Source organism: Anopheles arabiensis, chromosome 3 (assembly GCF_016920715.1).
Source record: "Anopheles arabiensis isolate DONGOLA chromosome 3, AaraD3, whole genome shotgun sequence".
NCBI classification, from domain to species: domain Eukaryota; kingdom Metazoa; phylum Arthropoda; class Insecta; order Diptera; family Culicidae; genus Anopheles; species Anopheles arabiensis.
Window position 1 is genome coordinate 23,097,106 of NC_053518.1, and position 12,772 is coordinate 23,109,877.

Here is a 12,772-nt window from a genome sequence, read left to right on the forward strand (position 1 = left end):
TATCATTGCAATCAATCATTTTACGCAGCATTAATGCTATCATTCGGCGGGATAGATTGCCGCCAGTTGCGACAAACAAAAAACGTTTCTATGGCAAACGAAAGCAAAGCGATGCAAAAAAAGTGCACTAACTCACACACAGGCATAACCGCCAGCCAGCCAGCCGGTGTTGACGGTCGGTCGGGACTGGAAAACATCATGATAGGTCAATTGTGGACGGTGGGTGAGTTATTAAACGCAAGCAACGACACCAGCCGGCAGCGCCCAGCCAGACCAACGAGGCAGATGGGTGGAATTTATGCTCGAAAGAGAGCGATGATAATGCGACCGACAGAAGGGGAGAGAAAGAGGGAAGCAACAAAAAAAAAACGGCTTGCACGGAGAGCAGAGTCGGGTCGCGTCACGAAGCTGGTGGAAAAACGGGACAGCAAAGCTGCAAAGAGCGCCAGAGCACCCTTTTCTGCGTCCCGGAACGATCATTCGGTGCGGCGGTGCTTGGTTGGCGGCACATCATATCGGTGCGCCTTCGTCGCCCGTTCCTCGGTGCGAGCACTGTAATATTAAAAGCTATAACTTTTTTTTTATCATAAATTATAATTGTGACAATAAACGGAGAATTACACCTTCGCAGGCTACCCATGATGGGTGCCCGGGTGATGAACGTTTGCGCACTTCTGCCGATCGGTGTGGTGATGGAAAAACTCCGACCACCGTATCGAATTCGATCAGTCTTGATTGGGGTGGGTGGGGAGGGGGATGTGTGGGTGCTGCCAGTGGCTTGCTTGGAGCAGAGTTGGCCGCAAAAGCGCAAGCCGTGCTGCAGTGCGGAGGTAAAAACGCGCTACATCGCCGCCACCGTCAACGCTGAATGACAACCGACCGTGCACAATTGTGCAACACTAATCACTTATTCCGTGGAGACAGAGCGAGAGAGGGCCGTCTGTGTCGTCTGTCGTTCGATGAAGTCCTCACCACCAACGCCGACGGTGTCTAGGATGTTTCAGTATGGTTTCTGTTCCTTCTCTCCACTCCTGGCCAGTTCGCGTTCTTGCCAGGCATTGAAGTCGGCGAGCAAAACATCACTCCCAGCCCCGATCATCAGGGGCCAGTAAAGTGTTACCGTTTTTTTGCCGTTCGATTGATGGTGGAGGCACCATTTCCACCCGGGCCCGGGCGCGCATCATCATCATCATTCAGCCGAAGCCGCTCGCTTTGGCTGAGTCTCGCTGCCTCAGGGCGAACTCGCCTCTTGGGAGAATGGGCCACTGTGTGTCTGTGTGCCGAAGGTGATACCAGCGGGCAGACCAGAGCTGCAGTTGCATTCGGCTAGCCAGGTACGAGTGAAGCAGGGATCCGTAATCCATCCCGAGCGCGGCGTGTCCCGATCCGCTTGGCCTACACCTAAACATAATAACTTCGACTGTCGACCGTGAATAGTTGCGCGCCTGCGCGCACTGATTGAATTAATTGATTATGAATAAACATCATGCGGAGATAAACGATCGGTGCGTTTGAGAATTGATGTTTATCGTGTGGACGGGACGAGATGCGCACGGCAGGCAGGGAGAGGGTGGAAAAGCGGCGGACAGATCGATCGAGGAAGCGCTTCCTGCAAAAAAAAGCCGAGCGACGAGAGTAGTAGTATGTTGATCGATCGACGGAGCAGTTGGAGGATCGACGGGCAACGGAGCATGAGCTATGAACGGTAGTGAGTTTATCATCATCATATGTGTTTCCTCCGCACCACTAGCACACCCGATTGGACATGTTTTAGATATATTTTATGCTTCAGGATTGCTTTTTCTCGTCAGCGCTTGTCTAGGCCAGCAATGAGTGGGGAGACAGCGCCAACCGCTGGTGTGTGTGTGTATTAACCTGGTTGTCTGGCGAGCGGACGATAATGTGAGCGGAACGGAAATTGTATACCGTTCTGTACATGAGGGAGGGAGCGAGAGAGAGAGATAAAGTGATACAGAGACGGATGAATATAACTTACCTTGATAAGGGCAAACAGGAGACGTGCGAACGGAGAGCAGAGAAAAAAAAGGAATACGGTGCATCGTCAGCTACACGCTGACACTTTCTGTATAATTTATTTTCATATATTATACAGGGCATGGCTAAATGGCACAAAGTGCTGCCGTGCATACCGATCATCAGTGACGTGAAATAATATAAATTACTTGTGCAGATTTACATACACTTGGAAACAATGTTGTCAACCGTGCCATTACGGAAATCGTTTTTCATGCGTCGAAAAATGCGTGTGTTCGACTTGTTTTGAGCCGTAAGGACTGCTGGTGGAAAGCCGTTAAGGCGAAAACAACTTTCCAGATGGTGGTTCAAACCTCAAGTATGTTCTGTATTGAATGTTGTACAAATTTTCAATTATTTTTGGAACGTTCATGAACATCTGCAATGAAGGAAATGTGTTTAAATATGAATTTATTAAGAACGAATAAATCGAAGAATTCATTGCAGAGCTTTTGCTTTCTAAATAAACCACGTATTGCTATGAACAGTTTAATTCAAGTTAAAGTAAAAAAGCGTAAAATAGTCTAGCTCACATTCAATCCTTGCAGTGATTTATAAAACATTTGAACTTTTATTTTTATATTCCAAAACATCAGCTTCAGTTCATCACTACCAGGCGACTCCATCCCAAAACCACATGACTTTTATGTTAAAAAAAAGGTTCATAATGTGTAATAATTGCTTCTTTATTTCGATATACAGTTATCTTATGCCATGTGTATTAAGGCATCCGAAATTTATGGTGTACCATAACCATTGCAATGTCCATTTTATTCATGTTATTGTAATGTGTTATATTTTAGTTCATGATTTTTTTATTCATTTTAATTAAGTGTTTTTACTATTTTGAAGTTTCTACAAATTTTGTATGTTTTTATTTTACAAACCGTTCAGTTTTATTCCCTAAATAAATCTCATGTAAAAACATAATTTGACCCGTTCAAGGAGAATCGGTATAAACATTTTTTTGACCAGTTATTTTGCCTTTCCCATAGTCAGCGGAGAAGGTATGCACGAGGAACATTGAATAACGGGGAGATGAGTTCATTTCAACACCGCTGGATCGGAGAGCTGATCAGGGTGATTTTGAAAAGGGGTGAACATGCGGTTAGTTAATAACCAAAAATATGTTTGTTTATTTTACCATTAGCTTGAATAATTTATAGTTTCATGATTATTATATTATTTTATTTTTATAAATTTGTCTCAAAATGCTTATTTTATATAAATGTTAGTTCAATGCTAATTTAATGTTAACATCTTTTTTTGTCGAAATTATAATCTAATAAATTTTCTATGCTGTTAAATAATATACTGTTATAAATTTGTCAAAAATATTCTATAATTTGTCCTACTTATAATATAAACAGTTTTATCGATAAAATAACAATTAAAATAATAACTAAAATTAAAACATTTACTTGAACTAATAGCATGCATATAAAATAGTTAAACATTTTCACAACCGCTCCTAAAAAATAGAAATGAAGAAAAATAAAATTTCACTTCAAACCTGTAATCGCTCCAAATCGTCGCCGAAAACCCCTGCAGCGGTGAAGTTTGTTGATGTGCTAAATGAACACGGTGATTCATGCATTCATTTGCTCTCAATCCGTCGATGAGTAAGGAGGTGTTTGCGCGAGCTCTTTTGCTGGAAGAGTTGTAGTTTTGCGTAGAGTTAAACGTCTGCTAGCGGTGATCGTGCGAAACGTGTGTTGTGGATCGATCGTACACCGTGGTGCATCGTGAGAGTTGAGCGCGTTACAAATATTTCCATCAGTGGCTAACATACCGTGAGTTTTTTGGTCGCAACAAAAGTGTACTTTTCGAATCGTGTCAATTGATGTAGTTCGCAAATAATTATAAGATCGCTTCGTAGCACCAGCGGAGATGCTGTACGTGTGTGATTAATGTGTTATTAAAACTGTGAACATAAGATCGCTATATAGTAAAACACATCAAGTGCAAAACTTAGTTAAATCTTTTGCAGATTGTTGATGAAGACGTACACAAGGACATTCATGTCGTGAATTTATTTGCTCAAGCTTATGAATAATTTAGCAGAAATTGTATATTTTGCTTGCATAAGCATTGCTTTCTTAGATTTAGAGTGTAAATACTTGTTTGTGGAATACTTGGACGAATATATTATTAACAAGCAGAATAAACTTTTACAGTTGCAGACACTTTAAATGTGTCAATGTTTCAAGGATTAATTCAAAAGAGTAATTGTAACCAACGCGTGCATGTTAGCATTATTAAAACAAAACTTACTGTTGTTATTTTAGTATACACTTTTTCATCAATTGCTGAATAATATCGACATAATGTTGCTTATGATGGCATATTTCGCTTGTGATAGATGGTTCAGTTCGAAATGTCTTTTAAAGCAACATTCTAGCGAATATTTGTAAAAAAGATCATTATTTGTACGTTTTATAAAACACAGTTCTGCATGCAAGCGTAAAATCCAGTACCATTTTGCATCGAAAGCAACGATGAGCGTACATTTTATCGATTAATTTCTGGTTGCAAGCGCCTTCCTTCGCATCGCGCGCTGCAAATCTGGTTTGGAGAAGGAATTTCATGCAAGACGCGTCCGTCATCTGCGATCGGTAGTGACTGTTGTCAACGCGCTGTCGTTGCTTTCATCGCTCTTGTTATCGCGGCACTACATGGTTTGGATCTCGTTGGCCGGAAAGGATACAATTTCATGCGCAATGGATTGTGCTTTGTTGCGGAATGAAAGAGGAAAGGAACAACTTTTCTGTGTGAATACACACCAGCTGTATGCGCATCGGTGTGCTAATTAATTAACATAACGAAGCCAGAAACAACACGTAGTCCTTCGGTTCTATGAGCGTTCATATTTCACATTTGATTAAAACGTGTTTTTTTTTGCTACTGTGGATGACATATATTTTTCAATTGTAAAATGTTCAATTTGTAAACAGATCGTGCCAGTAAAGTCGTTATTTAAACATTGTGAACAACAGCAAAACAAATCCGTTGTTCCGTGTGCTCGGGCTCATCGACAGTTGTAGTGATTGATTGATCGTTGTGATAGTGAGTTCCGATATCTTACCAAAGTGATGAGTGCAGTGTTGTAAATCAAAGCGCGAAGGTTTGCAGTGCCAATGCCAGCTTCAAAGAAGGGCCAGTTTTGTACCAATCAGCAGTAAGAGTACAGCCGTAATAGTACCTGAAATATTCTCTCCACAATAATTGATACACAAACAGTACGGCGTATTTCTGGGTGAATCAATCGACAATATATTTTTGGAGTGCTCTGTAAGTATTGTATTTTTGAAACAATTATAAGTGTGCTACAAAAGTAAACAATTTTGAAGTAAAACGGAAAAAATGAATGTCATCCGCATGGGTGTATTACTGCCATATTCAATGAAGCTTATGAGAACCGTTTCCCATTGCCGGCACATAATGCGCTACAGCATGGAAGAATAGGGAAGGCAAGCATTTAATGTTACCTTCACAATCACCCTAAAATGCCACTCCTGTACTGTGGCAGTGTCTTGCTAGTGCCGTTTTTTGTTTCTCATGATGGACCCGCTTAACCCCTTAAACCGAGCAAATAAGCTGGCAGCTTCTCTCGCCACAACCGCTACTTCATTAACAATCTATTTGGTAATCTCACCTGATCTAAGACTATGTTCCCTTAGCACCATGCTACCCATGTAAATTCGTTACACACCACTTTTATTCCACCGTTCATCCGGCTGGTGAGTTTTGTGTGTATGTGTGTGTGTGTGTGTGTTACTGCTGCCGATTTCGTGCGCAATTCGAGAGCACCACACTGGGACGACTTTAACGTTCCCTTTTCGTGGATCTGCCCCCGGGACCGCATGCCGCCGTGCCAGCGTTTGCCGGGGTTCGGTGTGTGTGGTGTGTTGTGTCTACCTCCTCGCACTCGGTACAATACCGTAACTCCATCGATAGTTAGCAAGTGCACGGCAAAAAACAACGATGACTAATCGGCGTCATGACGTGCATCGGCGGTAAAGAATCGGTTTCAAAACAAACCGTAAATAATGTCCATTGAATGCGGCCACACAATAATGGTTTGAAAAACGTCGGCAATAGGTCGTGGTGTGGATCGTGGTGTGGTACTCGCTCGCTCCTAGTTTTGCCGCTTTTCCACCGTGCAAAACGGTGAGGCTTTGCTCACATTTTGATTCTTCTTTTTTTTCTATTTTTCTTTTTGCACACCGATGACGACACACGGCTAAGCGCCGAAAGTGGTTCGCTCGTGCAATCGCACGCTGTACGAATCAATTCGCGTGGCGAATTAATCAATTCGGATCGCATTGTGTGAGGTGTTTAATTTTATTTCTTCTTTGATCGTTAATCCATCCGCTCGGTCCTCGCGTTGGCTTCTTTTTGTCCATAAATTGATCGTTTCATTATCGCGCCGTGGCAGATGCGATCGTGTTAGCGCATCAAAAGACTTCAACGCCCGTACAGGGCAGAAGCGCAACGGGGCCGAGGGAGAAAACAACCATTCCGTAACATAAAACAACACATAAAACCAGCGGAGACAGATAACGACACTATCAACGCCGGGTTTGCACCGGGCTACATAAATCACATTTTTTCAGATTAGAGCTGTGCCGACTGCTCCGGCAGAGCCAGCAGCGTAAAGCAAATCTTACTTCCGAGCAGAAGAAGTACGATTAATGATGAATAAATTATAATCACCTTCCTTCTGCGGGGCCGATAAACCGACCCGCCGAGCACAGCCATCTGGAATGGTGCTTGCTTGATGGGCTAGGTGCTGCTCTCCCGGGGCTAGCAACCCCGGGTTTTGTAATCTTCCGAACAAATTCATACATCAGATAGTCGCTGCTGATGGACAGTTTACTATCAATCAAAACCTAAATTCTCCCACCCAGCACCCAGCAGTGAGGGGGGACGTGAATGAAAGGGTTTTTAGTTCTTCCGGCGCACTGCAAATCTGAACAAACGATGCAAAAGCCAGCCACTCCATCAATGTCCTTGCACTGTGTGCATGCGGGAGGATGCGGTTGGCTAATGTTATTTTTTTTTTGTTTTGCTTTTCTTTTCTTTTTTTGTGGTTTGTTACTGCCGGCCTCTCAGTGTCAGTTACCGCTGTTTGTGGCACTGGAAGTTTCGCAATTGCAACAGCCCGGGGTTTTGCCTACTTACTAGGGGCTCTAGTGCAGCACACGGGCCCATCCAGTTTCGTTTCGCAAACGGGCTCTCCCGGGCTCTCGCTCGATCAACTGCACACCGTTGAATGAACGATGGGACAGCTCCATGAAGACAACATATCCGCACGCGGGGAGCGATTGGACATATCGGCAACTGCCGATCTTGCCCGGGCACAGTGCGCTGTGGCAAAGCGAACCTTAGTTTCATCTGCGTTCGGTGAAATCGATGTAGTTTATTCCTTGCGGCCTAGCTACTAGCACGTTGCCCTGCCGTACTGGGGGTTTTGGTGTTTTTCTCGCTCCAATCCAATCCAAACCGATCGATCGAGTTCGAGTGAGCTCTGTTAAGCTGTCTCTGAGGGCAGCTGTGTGTGTGTTGCTCGATTTATCGTGATCAGATATATTGTGGTCAGAGGGCGATGCGGTTGCAGCAGAATCGAACCAATCAATTTTCCACCACCGAGCTTTGCAGCAGCAAAATCGCATCGAATGCTCTATCGGTACGGCATTGCACACAGACACAAACGCTGTGGGAATCCTCAAGTGCAGTGGCCTGAGTGACAAATGTAACGCCTTCAATCACAGCCTTATGTCTTTCGTGAACTTGAAAGTTAGGTATTATCTGTACAGAAACATTATAAAATTAGGTGTGACACACTTTTTCTCATAAATATTTTACTACCCGTTAATTAAACCTTTTCTAAGCGTGATCGTTTATAAGAGATAAACTTCAACAGTGAGAAGAAATGAATCGCTGCGCATGATGGACACCGATGGGAACATATGCGTTGATGAATCGGGCAATCTAGATCGAAAACAAATGCGGTTGATTTCCCAAAAAAAAAACTCAACTCATTCCGTATCACAGACAGTACAATCGCTGCAGGCAATCTGAGAAAAGGATGAAAAAGCGTAGCTCATCCAGGTTTGCGCTAATTATGCGCCGTGAAATAGAGTATCTATCTAGAACAATCTGGAAAATTGTATTATGAGTTGCTTTACGCCGCACCACGGGTGTTCCTCGATTGCTAGCACAACACACAGTACATGTGCTCCATCATTTGCATTTTCCACCGGCACTGCTGCGCGGCCACAGCTGCCATCGACAGATGGTGGCCACTGGCAGGCTCATAAAGCAAAAGGGGAAAAGGAAATCCTCTCCACTCTCCAACAAACCATACACCTGTGTAAATTATACCGCTCCTCTTCTCCCCGGGAAGGTATTGTTTTGTGCAGCTTTCCAGCATTTGTGATTGCCTTAGCTCCTGCTAAGGGAAGGCATTGTCGCTTTTCCGCCAAAGCAAATCGTGGCATCATGGGCAGCGGGTCGCTGAAGCGATCTCGGCCTACACTTCCCACTTCCCGAGTGCAGCGATCAATCAATAAATTATTCCAGCCGGCTTAGCTTTTTTCCCACCGTTTGATCTTACGGCAGGGGCCACACGCCGGCCTGTGTGTGTGTGTGTGTGATCGTTGCTGCTAATGAATCGGTTCGGTAAGCGGTAAGCACCAGCACAAGAAGGAAGTGGAGGATTTGAGAGCGTCGGTAATGAATTCTAATGCGCCAGCCGGGAGCTTTTGCCTTTGCGGAACCTGGCCGTTCTTTGCAGTCAGCAGTTAACGTCTAAGGTAAAAGAGCACCGCTTTGAGCGCGATCCGCTCTATGTCATCGAGCGGCGGGTGGATTTGTTACAACAGCGCCACCATGCTGATGTTTGAACGCCGAAGAGCTACTCTACTATCACCCAAATGTATCTCCCGAAGTTCGTTCGAGAAAGTTACGACAACGATTACGTAAGCTTCTACCACACGGAGCTAGAAGAATATGGATCATTGTTGGGTTCAGTTTGGTAGGGCGCGCAGCGCGAGAGTTTCGTGAGAAGCGTAAACTAAATCAAACAAAGTATCATCGAACCTTCGATTGGTGGTACAGCTGCACAGCACTGCAAACCCCAGGGATTGCAACACATCTTTAGCCTGCCTTATCTGGTATCATGTATCTCGCTGCAGCGACAGCGAAGGTGTACAGCAAAGTACAAGAGAGGCCCCGCATCACAACGACACAACTTTTGACCTTTATTTCTTGGTCGTGTCATAATGGTTCACTTGTCGGCACTGGCGAGCTTTCAGCAGGCATAGAAAATGACGTAACGATTGAACCCGACCGGAAAAACGGAGCGAAACCCTTCTTCTGGCTGGAAATAAAATCGTTTATTTCCTCCAACTGGAAGTAACGAATCAAAACGTGGAACTAATAAAAAAAGCACACGAACGAATGAGAGCGACGACGAAAAAAGCAATCTAAAACAATGCGAGCAAAACTAAACCAACCAAAGCCAAACGTGCAAAGGGTGGGGGGGGGGAATAACAGCAAACAACGGCAATATACCCAACACAAAACTCACACACCGCCAAATTCTAATATCCCAAATTAATGTGAGTCAAGAAGGTGACCGGTGTGCCGGAAGCTCGAAGATGTGAATGAACGAGAATGAGAATGAAACAGTAAAGCAAAACAACGAACCGAAAGCAAACGGTCGGGCCGCTGGCTTAGGGGAATGCTATAAGCATCAAGCAGAAGTAGAGTAGGAAAGTAAAGTAAGAACCGCACCCGCGGGACACAAGTGGGCAAAAGTGGGATAGCACTATCATCTAGCATTATGAATGATAGCTGTCGATCTCTTAGGAGAGGGATCGCGACCTTAGGAAGCTTAGGACGATGGGATTTAGCGCGAGCGCAAACGTCAGAATAAGCTACCTGTTTTCTTATTGCGTTACACTTTGGAGTTTAGAAATAACTTTGACTTTTTACCGTTTTTGTTTTTGGGAGCGATTTACTACGTAGCGCTTGCGGACAGCATTCTTTGAGAAGAATTCATCGATTCTTCGGTAACTACGATAAAACAGAGTTCACAGATGATGAAATACTTCTTTCTTCACATATCCTTTACATCGTTCACAAAAGGCTCTTGCGCTTTACACTTGTTGTCGAGCTACTCTCTCATTTTGCATTTCTAATAATCATATTTTGGGGCTATCTAACTTATCGCGTTTATTCACCTTTTTGCTTTCGCTCTCTTTATCTCCCCTTTTTTGGGCAATTTTCCCGCAGTGGCACCCTCGTGCGGTACCCCCGTTTACCCCGTGTATAAGCACGTAAAACCCTTCTGTATGTGTGATTTTTGGTTCTTCCTTAACATGTAAGAAGCCTCCGGGCACCTTGAGGGACGCCGCGCCCCTGCTATGATTCGCGGCCTGTGCATCCAGCGCATGTGGCGCTGTTTTACGCAATCTTTCATCAGCTGTTTGCGCGTGAGTTCATCTGTGCCTCGGCCGTGTGTACCCTACGTTGCCTGCACCCCATTTTCGTTCTTTCCACGCCGTGACTGTGTGAAGGGGATTTTTTTTGCCCCCTACAAAAAAGTTTTGTTCTTTTTCCTTCGCCGATTCTCACCACTATGATGCGTCGATGATTGGCGGGGATGTGAATTTTGCGCCCCTGTCCACGTCCAGCGCTCTGCACCTACTGTCTGCCTAGGCGCACAGGAAGTTTGCCGCTGCGACACGCAGCAGCGAACAAGTGGCGGCACCATACAGCGGGGGCCCCGGCAGCAGCTGAACTATAATTACAAATAAATTGTGCTTCTTTGTTCTTCGGCTCATCATCGATAGTCGCGACGTTGTCGGTTGTGTCGCGTACGAGGACCCGGCCCCGGCACTGGGCAGGCCTCTGGACGGTTGTGATCATGTAGGTGAGGCACGGTGTACTTCTTCACGCCCCCCCCCCCCCCTCTTCGCCGTATGAGTGCGTGAGTACACGGACGATCATTGGAGCAAATTATTCCCTTTCCATAGTGCCGCCGATTGGCAGTTGCTGCTGGTGATCGCCTAACCAGCAGCACTGAGAACGGCTTTTGTAGCCGTTGTGTGTGTGTATGTGTTTCTCTCCCCCCTTGCATCTTATACTACTTTTTTCGCATGAAATTCGCATCGCGTAGCCGTGCCGTGCTCATCGTACATAAAATGATTGACCTCACTGCGCCAGTTGCGCCCTCCGATGCATGGCCTCCCGTTTAAACGGCGAACGTTTTTAATATATTTAAATTCATCCGTTGACTTATTTATAGACAGTTTGTGTGGCTGTGCGGTAGCTGACGGGGAAGCATCATCTGCTCTCATCCCTCGCGGCACAATTGCCCTCGCCGTCCTTTGCCTCATCTTAGACGATGCTCACTTACCTCTGCGAGTTAAGAAGTAGCCCGTCAGAAGAGGAGACCCTGTCGTTGACGGCCGATCGTCACGATACAATGTTGCGCCCGAGCACCGTTGCTAGAGCAATTACACGGGCCATAGTGACCGGGGCAGGCGACTGAACTCTGCAACCGTTTGCTACACTAAATTTACGGACACATTTAGTTTCCCCCTCGCCATGGCGCAAAACCGAGTAGCGAAGGCTTTGTGCACTTGTTCGCTGATTTTAGACTTTGCTTCTTCCAGGTTACTGTTTTCAATCGGGATATTGTCACATAACGTAAGACGCAAGGCGCAATTTAATGTTGGATATAACAAACTTGTAGGAGTGCCTAATTTTTCGAAGTAAAGATACTCCTCTCCATTTGTGTGTACCTTTAATAGTTGGTTGTAATCGAAAATATTACACAAATTATTGGAGTTGAGGTGTTAAAGCTTTTCTTAAATATATCATTATGACATTTTGACATGACAATATCATTATTATGACATTTTTTCGTTCTTACACAATGTTAGTACCTAAATACCAATTTTTTTATTTGGTTCATATTCCTCCATGATTTTTTTTTATTTTTTTAATTTGCTACTTGTCCATAGTGGTATTATCCATAAATTACGTTTCGGTATTTTTATATTATTCTCTAGTATTGCATTCTATTAGAGCATTCTATAGTTTTTAATTGTAATGATTTTTCTTTCATTTATTCATAATTCACCTAACATAGTTCAACTGGAAAACTTATTGAATTATGAACATCGTGCAAACATTTAATTCATTACACATTGTGTTGACCTGTCGCGGTGTGAGCAGTTCAACAGACTATATATCATCGGACGTTGCTAACGCAACACATTGCATATAATTCATATCACGGGGCAGTTCTTAACCCCTTCACAGACTAGCAATTTTGAAAAAAATATGTCACAGAATTGTAATCCATTTTTTTATGTTTGATTTAAAATTTAAAATCAATTCATTAAGACACAACTTAGGTTTCGAAACACTTCAATTAAAAAAAAAACTTAATTAATCTACTTTGATGATGTTGATACTTTGAGGTATGAATTTCCTATCGAAAAGCCTGAGCACTTCTCTGTAAAAAAAACTATGCGAAGAGTAAGGATTCAAGCATCCTAATAGTTTTAGCCATATTAATTTGATAAGAACATTATTTTCTTTACCTTTGTAACCAAATAGGAATATCTTAATTGTCAACAAAAAGTTTTGATCATAGTTTGAAGTTATCTTAAGGATTATGTTTTGTGTAACGTAACATATTGTCAAACTCCTCCTACTA

General features: G+C 43.8%; 1 protein-coding gene across 2 annotated transcripts in view; it reads left to right on the forward strand.

The window, feature by feature from the left end:
* Positions 1 to 3,643: 3,643 nt before the first annotated feature.
* LOC120903189 (protein limb expression 1 homolog) overlaps positions 3,644 to 12,772 on the forward strand; it is a 52,487-nt gene continuing 43,358 nt past the window's right edge. Inside the window, exons 1-2 of one of the 2 annotated variants that reach the window (XM_040312458.1) lie at positions 3,644 to 3,827; positions 4,989 to 5,325. The gene's annotated coding sequence lies outside the window, so the exon portion shown is untranslated. The remainder of the gene's footprint in view (positions 3,828 to 4,988; positions 5,326 to 12,772) is intronic. The other variant, XM_040312459.1, reaches the window with a different exon arrangement.